The sequence below is a fragment of the Pleurodeles waltl genome, chromosome 8 (genome assembly GCF_031143425.1).
Source record: "Pleurodeles waltl isolate 20211129_DDA chromosome 8, aPleWal1.hap1.20221129, whole genome shotgun sequence".
Taxonomy (NCBI): Eukaryota; Metazoa; Chordata; class Amphibia; order Caudata; family Salamandridae; genus Pleurodeles; species Pleurodeles waltl.
The window spans coordinates 1,301,893,671-1,301,907,363 of NC_090447.1; the positions used below are offsets into that span (position 1 = coordinate 1,301,893,671).

Consider the following 13,693-nt stretch of genomic DNA (forward strand, 5'->3'; position numbering starts at 1 on the left):
TATACAGTGACAGGAGGATCTGCGGTGTGAAGGCGATCAAGCATGGTTACTCAAAGTGCAGTCCGGGGGCAGCATGCGGCCCCCCTGACCTTTAAATGCGGGCCCTTGGGTGACAGGAGCCCTGGGCTGCTGTTTACTCGACTCAGCACTGAGAATAAAAAAATATTAAATAGACAAGCAATCGTTTATTTCGAGGTTAATTGGTCTTAAAGAAAGGAAGTGACTAGGGAGTCGTGCGCTTCACTTCAGAAACATTTATTTTTAAAGACAACTTGCTGCAAAAGTGTAAAAATATTTCAGTTGCTACACACTTCAAAAAGTGTATTTATTTAGTTAATATGCAGAACCTTTTCACCGAAGAAGAATTTATTATATCAGTGCATTGAGAATGTTTAATTTAAAAGTGATAGTTTTCAAACTTGAATTTAGAAATATTAATTATTTCCCCACCCCTGACAACAACGCTAATAGTGAATTAAAGAGGCAAGTCAATTGTTATGAGAACAAAATTATAGTTTATTAAATCAAACACAAGAACAGGTTACACCCTGAAAAAAATTATTTCAAGGTCCTCTTATATATGGTAATATAGACTAATGAGGGAGAGTGAAAATAAACAATTGCCTAGGATCACACAATTTGGGAAAGTGGGGAAGTTGGGATTAATCCCAGGTTTTCTGGTTTCACATAGTTAAGTTCAGCCACTAAATGTATATCCTTTGCTTTGCTTACACCTATCTTACTGCCAATCCCCCTACCCCCTCGCCCAACCTCCACCTTGCTGGCATCAGTGCAGCCCTCTGGCATATCACAGACCAAACTTTTTGTCTCCTGGGAAAATATTTGTGAGTATCCCTGCAATAGAGTCTGTGAGAAAGTAGCCTCTTTCTAGCCTTGTTACCCCCACTTTTGGCCTGTTTGTGAGTGTATGTCAGGGTGTTTTCACTGTCTCACTGGGATCCTGCTAGCCAGTGCTCATAGTGAAAACCCTATGTTTTCAGTATGTGTGTTATGTGTCACTGGGTCCCTGCTAGTCAGGACCCCAGTGCTCATAAGTTTGTGGCCTATATGTATGTGTTCCCTGTGTGGTGCCTAACTGTCTCACTGAGGCTGTGCTAACCAGAACCTCAGTGGTTATGCTCTCTCTTTACAAATTGTCACTAACAGGCTAGTGACCATTTTTACCAATTTACATTGGCTTACTGGAACACCCTTATAATTCCCTAGTATATGGTACTGAGGTACCCAGGGTATTGGGGTTCCAGGAGATCCCTATGGGCTGCAGCATTTCTTTTGCCACCCATAGGGAGCTCTGACAATTCTTACACAGGCCTGCCACTGCAGCCTGAGTGAAATAACGTCCACGTTATTTCACAGCCATTTTACACTGCACTTAAGTAACTTATAAGTCACCTATATGTCTAACCTTTACCTGGTAAAGGTTAGGTGCAAAGTTACTTAGTGTGAGGGCACCCTGGCACTAGCCAAGGTGCCCCCACATTGTTCAGAGCCAATTCCCTGAACTTTGTGAGTGCGGGGACACCATTACACGCGTGCACTACATATAGGTCACTACCTATATGTAGCTTCACAATGGTAACTCCGAATATGGCCATGTAACATGTCTATGATCATGGAATTGCCCCCTCTATACCATCCTGGCATAGTTGGCACAATCCCATGATCCCAGTGGTCTGAAGCACAGACCCTGGTACTGCCAAACTGCCCTTCCTGGGGTTTCACTGCAGCTGCTGCTGCTGCCAACCCCTCAGACAGGCATCTGCCCTCCTGGGGTCCAGCCAGGCCTGGCCCAGGATGATAGAACAAAGAACTTCCTCTGAGAGAGGGTGTGACACCCTCTCCCTTTGGAAAATGGTGTGAAGGCAGGGGAGGAGTAGCCTCCCCCAGCCTCTGGAAATGCTTTGTTGGGCACAGATGTGCCCAATTCTGCATAAGCCAGTCTACACCGGTTCAGGGACCCCTTAGCCCTGCTCTGGCGCGAAACTGGACAAAGGAAAGGGGAGTGACCACTCCCCTGACCTGTACCTCCCCTGGGAGGTGCCCAGAGCTCCTCCAGTGTGCTCCAGACCTCTGCCATCTTGGAAACAGAGGTGCTGCTGGCACACTGGACTGCTCTGAGTGGCCAGTGCCACCAGGTGACGTCAGAGACTCCTTGTGATAGGCTCCTTCAGGTGTTGCTAGCCTATCCTCTCTCCTAAGTAGCCAAACCCTCTTTTCTGGCTATTTAGGGTCTCTGTCTCTTGGGATTCCTTAGATAACGAATGCAAGAGCTCATCTCTCTCTTCACCTTCTGCCAAGGAATCGACTGCTGACCGCGCTGGAAGCCTGCAAACCTGCAACATAGTAGCAAAGACGACTACTGCAACTCTGGAACGCTGATCCTGCCGCCTTCTCGACTGTTTTCCTGGTGGTGCATGCTGTGGGGGTAGTCTGCCTCCTCTCTGCACTAGAAGCTCCTAAGAAATCTCCCGTGGGTCGACGGAATCTTCCCCCTGCAACCGCAGGCACCAAAAAGCTGCATTACCGGTCCCTTGGGTCTCCTCTCAGCACGACGAGCGAGGTCCCTCGAATCCAGCAACTCTGTCCAAGTGACTCCCACAGTCCAGTGACTCTTCAGTCCAAGTTTGGTGGAGGTAAGTCCTTGCCTCACCTCGCTGGGCTGCATTGCTGGGAACCGCGACTTTTGCAGCTACTCCGGCCCCTGTGCACTTCCGGCGGAAATCCTTTGTGCACAGCCAAGCCTGGGTCTACGGCACTCTAACCTGCATTGCACGACTTTCTAAGTTGGTCTCCGGCGACGTGGGACTCCTTTATGTAATTTCGGGTGAGCACCGTTTCACGCATCCTCGTAGTGCCTGTTTCTGGCACTTCTCCGGGTGCTACCTGCTGCTAAGAGGGCTCCTTGTCTTGCTCGACGTCCCCTCTACCTCCTGGTCCAATTTGCGACCTCTTGGTCACTCCTGGGCCGCAGCAGCATCCAAAAACGCTAACTGCACGATTTGCAGCTAGCAAGGCTTGTTGGCGTTCTTTCGGCGGGAAAACACTTCTGCACGACTCTACAAGGCGAGAGGGATCCGTCCTCCAAAGGGGAAGTCTCTAGCCCTTTGCGTTCCTGCAGAAACCGCAGCTTCTTCAGTCCAGTCGAAGCTTCTTTGCACCCGCAGCTGGCATTTCCTGGGCATCTGCCCATCTCCGACTTGCTTGTGACTTTTGGACTTGGTCCCCTTGTTCCACAGGTACCCTAGATTGGAAATCCACAGTTGTTGCATTGTTGGTTTGTGTCTTTCCTGCATTATTCCTCTAACACGACTTCTTTGTCCTCAGGGGAACTTTAGTGCACTTTGCACTCACTTTTCAGGGTCTTGGGGAGGGTTATTTTTCTAACTCTCACTATTTTCTAATAGTCCCAGCGACCCTCTACAAGGTCACATAGGTTTGGGGTCCATTCGTGGTTCGCATTCCACTTTTGGAGTATATGGTTTGTGTTGCCCCTATCCCTATGTGTCTCCATTGCATCCTATTGTAACTATACATTGTTTGCACTGTTTTCTAAGACTATACTGCATATTTCTGGTATTGTGTATATATATCTTGTGTATATTTCCTATCCTCTCACTGAGGGTACACTCTGAGATACTTTGGCATATTGTCATAAAAATAAAGTACCTTTATTTTTAGTATAACTGTGTATTGTGTTTTCTTTTGATATTGTGCATATGACACTAAGTGGTACTGTAGTAGCTTCACACGTCTCCTAGTTCAGCCTAAGCTGCTCTGCTAAGCTACCATTATCTATCAGCCTAAGCTGCTAGACACCCTATACACTAATAAGGGATAACTGGGCCTGGTGCAAGGTGCAAGTACCCCTAGGTACTCACTACAAGCCAGTCCAGCCTCCTACAGAGTCATACTGATAGCACTATTTATTTACGCAGCTCTGACCTCTGTAACAGTGAGGGAGGATCAGCAGTGTGAGGGCGATGAAGGGTGATATTAATAAGGCTATTTGTTTATACCACTCTGTACAGTGACCTGAGGATCAGCGGTGTGAAGAAGATGAAGGGTGATATTGATAGCGATGTTTGCTTATACTGCTCTGTACGGTGACAGGAGGATCAGCGGTGTGAAGTTGGAGGATGATATTGATGGCGCTGTTTGATATACCGCTCTGTACAGTGACGGGAGGATGAGCGATGTGAAGGATGGAAAGAGTGATATGGACAATACTAATTGTTTACACTGGTCAACCTAGTTAGTGGCAGATCGGCTGTGTTAAAGCAGTTCAGGAGCTACTGACGTAGTTTCAGTCAGGTGACGATGAGCAGCATGGGGGCACATATACACCACTCTGCACAGTAGGAGAATGGTCAGCGGTGTGAAGTGTCATAATGATAGTGCTGGTTGCTTGAACCACTCTGCACAGAAAGCGAAGTTTTGGCAGTGTGAAGGAAACGGGATAATGCCAGCGCTGTTTGCTAATACCGCTCTTTACAGAAAGAGCAGTTTCTACGGGGTGAAGGAAGCAAAGGGTGATATTGATGGAGCTGTCTGCGTAGACCCATCTTTACAGCTAGAGAGGTCAGCTGCTCCCACACACACTCACCCGCTCACACACCCATGCAGTCACACACACACACACCCATGTAGCCATTCACACACCCACTCACACAACCATACAGCCTCTCACACACCTACAAAACCCACCACACACAGACCCACGCAGCCACTCGCACACCAACAGACACGTTCCCACATGTCCGTACAGCCAGCCGTGGCACCCTGGTGCGCCTCCAAAACTACCCAGAGGTGCCACAACATAAAGCCTCAATATTCAGAGTGCAATTTCTTTTGTTTTTCAAGCTGGCTTTCAAACATGTTTTGCTAAGATGAAACTCCCTCTAGTACCACTAGATGGCAGTGCGACATGCAAAATAGCACAGGAATTGCTCCTATCTGTCAGAACAGTTAACACAAACTATGAGCAATGCAGAAATAAAAACAGAGGCACGTGTTGGACTTAAGTATGTACAGTGTCACTTTTAAGGAAACTGTGGTATTGTTTTAATATATTTTATTTAATCCTGAAGGGCACTGTTTTTAGTCTTGTTAATGTTAGTTGGTGTGAAGACGTTTTAACATCTTTTGTAGTGTATGAATAAGTTCTTATAACTATGATAGTATGCAACATGTTTAATGCATAAATGTGTTTTTACTTTTTTGATATGGTGGGATGTGGACCTCCATCAGAGTTTTGTACCATAGTAAGAACTGAATTGACACGGACTGTGACACACGACTATAGTGAGAAGGAATCAGAGACTGCAGACACATACTGAGGTCCGAGACAGGAGAGTGTAATGACTCCATCAGACGCTAGACGAGACAGAAGCAGAGTTAAGATAATTGTGGCTGCTGGAACATTTAGTAAAGTACTTTAGTAAAGAACTTGAAAGTGAAATATAGTAGAGCTGATTAGTGGAGCTGCATTCTTATATATCAAAAGTGGCTCCTTGACAACTAGAATGACTTGAAGGAGAGTTCCCTGTGCTGGAGGCAATTTTTAAGGAACAAAACATAGCTTTAAAGAAAATCATTATGCAGACCACAGGGCTGAAGAGCATTGTTTCTGTCTTAACCAATGAAAGTTTTTTTATTTTTTATTAAAGAACTATTATATATTTTTTTATTTTGCTACATCTATGATTACAATACCTTCATAGTTCCTACCAAGTATTTTTGAGGGAACAAAATGGAAGAACTCCAGAGGCCGGGCTTAAAAGCCCCCCCCCCCCCCCCCCTCCCCTCTCCCCCACTTGCTACAACAAAAATAACACAGTGGGGAGCCGTAGCCAACTGCCAATAGGTCAAGGGAGCCACGGATCGAAAACGTTTGGGGACCACTGGGCTAGTCTATTGCAAACCACAATGCCATTTGTGAACCTGGAAAGTTTTACAGCAAACGTCAGATTTACACAAACCACTACATCATACAACCAGTAGAGAGGTATTAGCAGACAGGCCACTGTGTCACAACCCACTAGTCAAATTATTCTTCATCATGTACAATTATGTGAGCGTTGAGGTGAGTCTGTTGTAAATGTCTGTTGTAAATGTCTGCTACACTGAGCCTTCACCCTAGAGAAAGGCCTTGGTGAACAGATTAATTTATTGCAATATACTACTAGTCATTAATCATAAAGGAGAGAGGTCTAAAGAATCTGTTCAGTATGTCGTAAAAGAGAACTATACTCCGTCATCAATGTGGAGTGAGGGGGGCGTGGCTTGGACTTGTAGATGTGCTGCTCCGCCGGGGCCTACAGATTATCCTTTAATTATTAACCCCAGAGGGAGCCTGTGAGGACGATACTGGCGCAGGGTGTGTTGAGGACGCCCCGCGGCCCAGGGGTGACCGTCTAATGCCCTGAGAAACGTAGTGGGGCGCTAGAGCCGGTGGCTGGCCTGCGGAACGCGCCGCAGAGGAGCAGGGCGGAGACTGTACACAACGAGGATGTGGCAAGGGTCGGGAATCACCCGACACCAGCGGACTCCTGGAGGCGGGCCTGGGGCTAAGGTGGCCCCGAAGTAGAGCGAGCGTCGAAGGAGACGCAATCGGAGAGTGGCGGACCAGGAAGGCTAGGGGCGAGGACCCTGTCCATCGGGGGAGCGAACGGCCTATGGGAAAGGCCCGGGACTTGCTGTTGCCCTCCAATAACGAGGCACTGAGTGTGCTAGAACACAGGTGAGCGCTGGAGTCCTCGAGACGGCACGGAGGGGGCCCCATGGCGAGGAGAAGGTCGGCCTGAGAACGCACTGCCCTGGGAGAGTAAAACAGAGAAGGGATCGTGAAACACAGGATCGACAGGACATCCAAGTGAGCAGGCCCGAGGGAGAGTGCATAGGGCCAGACAAAGGGTCTATGCCCTTCCGGCTGGGTATTAAGATGTTTACTGCTGTAGACGAGACGCAATGGTGGGGCATGGCCCAAATGGTTAACTGAGGGTGCCTTTTATAGCGGAGATCTCAGCTGGAATAAAAGAAGAGGAGACTGGAGGGTGATCAGTGACAAAAGGTGAGCCATATCCGGGGAGAGGGCCACCCTGGGGCTGAACTTGCCTTGAGCAGGTTGTGAGGAGGACAGAGGCGTGAACATGGCGACTGCTTCTGATTCCCGGGCAGGGACACCTCAAGGCTGCATGTCGACCCATAGCCGCAAGAATGGAAGCCTGCAGGGGAAAGAACGTACTGGTAGCCAAAGCACTTCGGAAATGGCCAAACCGGTACCGCATTCTTTGCAGGTGACACTGGACAAGATCTTGGGGGCAATAGAAGAGTCCAAAACAACGCTCCAGTGTTAAATTGGTCAGGTATCGGTAGAATTAGGCCTGTTGCTCGCAGATCACCAGAAACTTGCAGACAGGGTTCGAGAGGCTGAGACGACGCTCACAGGGGTGGCAACAGCGCAGCAAGAGATACAGGCCATGCTAGGGAAACTAACAGACCGTGTTCAGAGACTAGAACACCGAGCAGAGGATGCGGAAGGCCGCAACCGGCGCAATAACGTGCGCATTATTGGGCTGTCAGAAGGAGCTGAAGGGACGTATGCGATGGCCTTACTTGAAAAGTGGATGAAGCAGGAAGTGGCCCCGGGCCTACTCACACCATTCTTTGCTCTGGAGAGCCCACAAGTGCCGACAAGACCGGTGGCGCCTGGGCGCCCTCTGCGGACCGTGATAGCCACATTGCTTCACTATAGGTTCAGGGACAAACTGTTGCAGCTCGCAAGAGAAGTAGGGCCTTTTAGGATAGATAACGGATCAGTGACCCTGTTTCTGGACTTTACTGCTGAGGTACAGACCAAAAGGGCATCCTACATGGCGGTGAAAAGGGCCTTGAGAGATGCTGGTATCCAGTATTCGCTCCAATTCCCAGCCAGGGTGAGAGTAATGCGGGAGGGACACAGCACATTTTTCCAGACACCTTAGGAGGCCTGGGAATGGTTAGAGGTGCAAAAGGCTGAAAGGAACTCTGGGTCCTCGCCAGCGGCATCACACAGACGGTGGCGCAGGGGAGAGAGGAGACCCTGGAACGGATTGCGCACAGGCACCAGACCAGCACCGGCACAGAAGGATCTGGCCAAAAGATCGGCCTTGGAAGCTGTAGCGTCACTGCAGCAGGGGAAAACAACAGCTGAGGCCAGTGGTGGGGACTCGGACCATCAAACTTAGTCCACAGACTCGGACTCCCATCATTCTGATGGTACCCCAATAGTGACCCCACAAACAGCAGATGACCTGTAGGGAGAACAAGGAGAAAGGGGGTTGGCCTTCCTCTGGAGGAGCATACAGGGGGGGATGGACGAGAGTATTTGAGGAACTGGGAGAGGTCCTCGGTACTCGACTACACATGAGCCCTCTTCTGTGCTTGGTGGGACTACACAAGAGACCTGCATCTAAGAAAGTGGGTAGTAGGTTTTTGGATCTTGCAATAGTCTTGTTTAGGCGCAGAATAGCAATGACCTGCAAGTCTCAGACGAGACTGAAATTGGAGGACTGGGAAAAAGATGCCTCGGTATGGGCCCAGGCCGAACTTCAAGCGCTGCAAAGAGAGGAGGCACGAGGGGTTAGGGCAAAACATTTGGCTACGTTGTGGAAAGAAATAATGGAGGCCTGGGAGGACCGGGGACGAGGAGGGGAGAGGGCACGGGATTACCAATACGATGGGACCCCAGGGAGAGAGGCTGAGGACGACGACACTGGGGGTGGGGAGGGGGTGGAAGGACAGGCATGAGCATGGGGGGGGCCAAGAGCGAAGATGTATTAACTGGCAGTGAAGGGTGAACTCTGGAGTGGGAAGGGAGACCCTGATACCACACTGATCAGGAGGTATGACTAATTGAGACCGGGAGGGTCCCTTTCGGATAGAGGACAATGCACAACGAGGAAGGGACAGGAGGATACTTAAGCCAACCCCAGCAGTAGAGTGATCTAGAAGTAATAGCCAGAATGGATCTCACATGCCGCCAATTATTCCGCCTGCGCACAGTTTGTTCTTAGTTACTTTTTAGCTACCTTGTTGTTTAGATGGTTTACAGTTTAATTGGGGATATCCAGTACGCGGGTAGAAACAGGGCATGAGAATTGTGGGAAGCGTTAATGGCAGGCATAGGTAGAAGATTAACACAATGACTAGCTGAATTGCGCATGACCCTGTCGTTGAACGTGACTCGAATGTATGCAATAAGCCCTTAAGTTTAGAATGTATTGAAGAATATATGTATGTATTAATGATATCTAAATGGCGAGGAAAACCAATAAACAGTTAAAAAAAAAAAAATCAATGTGGAGTGAAGTCTCAATGAACAGCTTAGACTGTCACAAATCACCACCCACCACATACATCTCAGAGGATATGTATCAGTGTAGAGGCTAGTTTACTGATAAATAATGCAAAAACATGGGACTGCAGATTAGGTGGCATGTTAGAAATAGTATCACTAGTTAGTAGTACAGAAAGAATACTAATTTAACTTTTGCAGTAGCTTAGTATATATCTTCAAGTCTCAATAACCTTTACAAAACACACTCACTGGATGATGCCATCAGTGATATCACTGACCAGGTCATGCGTGATGTCACTGACCATGTCGTGAGTTATGTAATATATGAGGTCATAAGCAGTGCATTGTGGGGGTGTAAGCTATAAATAGCTCAGGTAACTATAACTGCTGAATTGCTATGGTTATGTGTGTGTAAAATCTGAACCTACCTATAACGTTACTGTAAGCTTTGTTTTTTTTCAGTGAAATTATAAGGTTTTAATGACATTTCCTAACTAATGTCTCTGGAACCACAATTTCTTTCAGTGACTGTGTGTATGTGTATATATATATATATATATATATATATATATATATATATATATATATATATATATATGTATATGTTTGTATAAAAAAACACCTGACAATGAAGTCTTTTCACACACACCCACAGACCAGATTGGTGCAAGCTGGAACTGGCAACACAATACATTACATTCTGAAAAGGAGGGGAACATTTGACTCCAGCTATATGAGAGTAACAAGTTCAGATCCAGCTGCAGCTGTTCACCTCTTTAACCCATCTATTTATACATTCTTGGCAGGTAGCAGGACCTTCGGACAGCCATCAATCAATGCTGGTCAGTGTGGAAAGTTGTGCTTTATCCAGCTGCTTTTCTTCTATTGTTAGGGACAGCTGTTGAAACCATTGCCACATCCTGGGAAAGAGCCTACCAAGCAGTGGAGTCCCCACTTATATTCTTTTCTGATGTTTAGCAAATCGGAGTAATCCAGTAGAATAGACTAGTCATCACTGAGCCTTCCTTCCTGTGTGTGGCTTTGTGGAGGGGGCACTACATTGTCTAGAATTCCTTGCCCCTAGGAGGGAGGGGCTTAGCGCTACAAAGTCTGCTGGTTTGCCCCACAGTACAGGACACTTTGCTGACCCTACTTCTCTGTGTGTGACCTTGTGGAGGGTGTATTACTTTGACCAGCTTTCCTTGCTCCTAGGAGGGAGTGCTTAGTGCTACAAAGTGTGCTTGTTTGGCCCAGAATGTGGGACACTTCACTGACCTTACTGCCCTGTGGGTGGCCTTGCGGGGGGGGGGGTACTACATTAGCCAGCTTATTCCCTGCTCTTAGGAGGAGGGGATTAGTGCTACAGTGTGCACTTTTTTGACCTGCAGTGCTGGATGTTCCCGGGCCAAGAGCGGGCCTGCTCCCATCGGAACCCAGAAGAGACTTGCCTGGGTCACCCCACTTGGTTTTGTGGTCTTGTAGGTAAGGTCACTGGTAGTAACTATGAACAAACGCAAAACTACTGTCTTACAGCAACCAATAACCACAGCAGAACTCGATTGTGAACTTTCTGTCCTGTGCCATGGGGCAATTAACAAGGAGATCAACAAAGTTAAAGAGATTCTGGAAACTAATAGGAATGCAAGTGTGGCTACACAGGACAGACCGGAGGTAGTGGGTGGGGAGGACAATAGTGGTGAGACGTGTTCAGGTTCACGTGCATCAAGAAAAATAGTTAATGTTTGCATTTTGGAGGAGAGTTTTGATATTAGTATTGAGTCCCCACCCTTCCGACAGCCCAATTCGCCACCTGCTAAAACGACAAGCATTGGCAAAGCCAGTAGGTCTCGCCTATGCAAGAGCTATTGGCTTTGCTAGTGTGTTTTAGCCATGTTGTGCACCAGCGTGGTTGCTGGTCAGCATGGCTAAAAGTTAGTGGCGTAGAGGAGAGTGGTGTGAAGTGTCGTAGAGTGGAATGGCAGGGAGTGGAGTGGAGTGGCGTGGCAGAGAGGGTCGTGTATTTGAATGGCAAAGTTTGGAGTCGTATAGCGTGGCATACACTGGAGTGAATAGAGTGCAGTGACATTGAATTCAGGAGTGTACAGTGTAGAATCGTAGAATGAGTGCATTGAAGTGGCGGAGAGTGGAGTCAAGGGGCATAGTGCAGTGGTGTAGAGTAGTGTATAGTGCCATTTATAGGGTATTGAATTTTAATTTGTAGGCGTAAATATACAGAGGCAAAACATGACGAGGAGATTGAGGCAAAGCATTGGTGGCTCTATTAGAGGCGAGTGATTTAAGGAATAATTCAATATTATAGAGGATTATTAAACGGCCATGCTTCAAGTGTTGTGACACTATACGGATTGACACTGTGATTGCCCCTCATGGTTGGATTAACCAACTTAGCTCCATATAGAGTTCAAGCGATGGATGAGGTGGATAATTTGGAATCTTCCTATTTGAGGTGTATAACTAACAGTGAGCCCCTCGTATTCACTGTGAAGGAAGTACTTCATGCCATCCTTATTAGTAAGAGCAACAAGGCTCCTGGCCCCAATGGGATTCTGGTAGACGTTTTCAAGGATAACCTTGATTTATGCCCCCCCCCCCCCCCCCCCCCCCCCTATGAAATCTTATATCATGAACCTGGATACCCTGAAGTGTAAATATCTCCCCATGCATTTGCATGATAATGAGCTTAGTGTAGTCCCCTCACATGAGGTGGTTTATAGTTCTACGAGGTACCACATTGTATTGATGCTGCAGTTTGTTGTTTGAGACTCTTGTAAAGGTTGTGTATGCTTTGGGGATAATGCTATTTTACCTTCTTTAAGTAGCCCATTCCCTATTGGGTGTAGAGCCAGTTAAGATATGTTATCATATTTTTATATGGTTATGAATGCTGGTGTTTCCTTGGTGTTAGCAAATTTATTTTGATGGTTGCATTTTTCAATACAATGCTTGTATCTAAATGGTATTTTTGACAAAAAAAGTTTTATTGAATTGACTCCAGCCACCTCAAGTACCTTATGCATTACAAAGACAGATAAGTTTGACACCACATATCCAAAGACTGGAAGACAATGTGCAGACTCGTATTTCTACATTATAGAAACGTATCGATGACAAGTAAATCAAGGCACTGTAGAGAAATGCTGTTGGTGCAGAAGTCCAGATGCAGATTTATTTACAACAATTAGAAGCAAAAATGCAAAAATTCCAGATATAAGTACCCATGAAATGGATGGCTTATTGATAAGTTGGTACAATAAATCTGGGTCTTCTTTTTCACAAATACCGTTCCTAGAAGTAATTCAGAAGGGGTTAGTTATTCTGCTCACATGAACATGGGCACAGCAGACACAAACCTCACTGTTAATGGGTGTGTTCCTTGCACCACACAGGGAGTAGCTAGCACAGCAGACTACCTCCTTTTAAAGGGAGGACTTATTACACACAAGTGCAGGATTAATAGATATAGCAGTGTGCATCCTGAAGTGTTTATTTTGATACCACCATGGCTCTTGTGGGCTTGAATTCCAAAGGGTCTGAAACATCAGTTACTGCTTCTGCTGGAATTATAAAATGTTGGCAAACACTGGAGAGCTCTTTACTTTAACCCAGAGATTTCAGCTACTGTACAGAGTAATTTGTACAAATTCATACTATAGTAGGATTTTTGAGTGAGGAATGTTATTGAGCAGAACAGCAACATTTATGTTGAAAAGCAGAAGACTTTCATGGGTGCTAGAGAAGTGCTTTGGAGTAAATAGTGAAAGCTCTGTTCAGTTTGCCTCCCATTAGCTGAACCTGAAACTGGCTGTCCCCATTGTCCATTATTGTAGACAGCAGAATATGAACAGCCCGTTGTGCATGAAATTTCAAATTTCTCCATATCCCATATTTACTAAACTTCCCTTAGTGAGAGCAGTGTTTACATGATTAAGCCTTGTATAGTCCCACATATTTCAGACACAGTGAGTGGTATTGGTTTGCTTGGTTCACAATGCAGTGGAAGTTACCTGTGTGCATTTAACAGCAGACATGAGGACTCCATGTCCACTCCTTTATTGCCCAGGAGCAGATCACTTCCTACAGATCACTATGATGGAGCATTGATTAAAACAAAATGGCAAAAAGTATTATAAGATGGCCAATAACTTTGTAGTCAGGAGTTGAGTGAGAAAAAAATGCAATACAACACCAATAAGCCAGAAGGAAAAAATAACTATCTTAGCTTTGAAAGTCGTAAAAAGAAACCACTCAGTTCAGTGGTTCCCAACCTTTTGACTTCCGTGGACCCTCACTTCATCCGTACTGGAACCGGGAATC

General features: G+C 46.5%; 1 protein-coding gene across 1 annotated transcript in view; it reads left to right on the plus strand.

The window, feature by feature from the left end:
* XPO4 (exportin 4) overlaps positions 1–13,693 on the plus strand; it is a 517,538-nt gene that overhangs the window by 446,235 nt on the left and 57,610 nt on the right. The gene's annotated exons all lie outside the window — the stretch shown is intronic.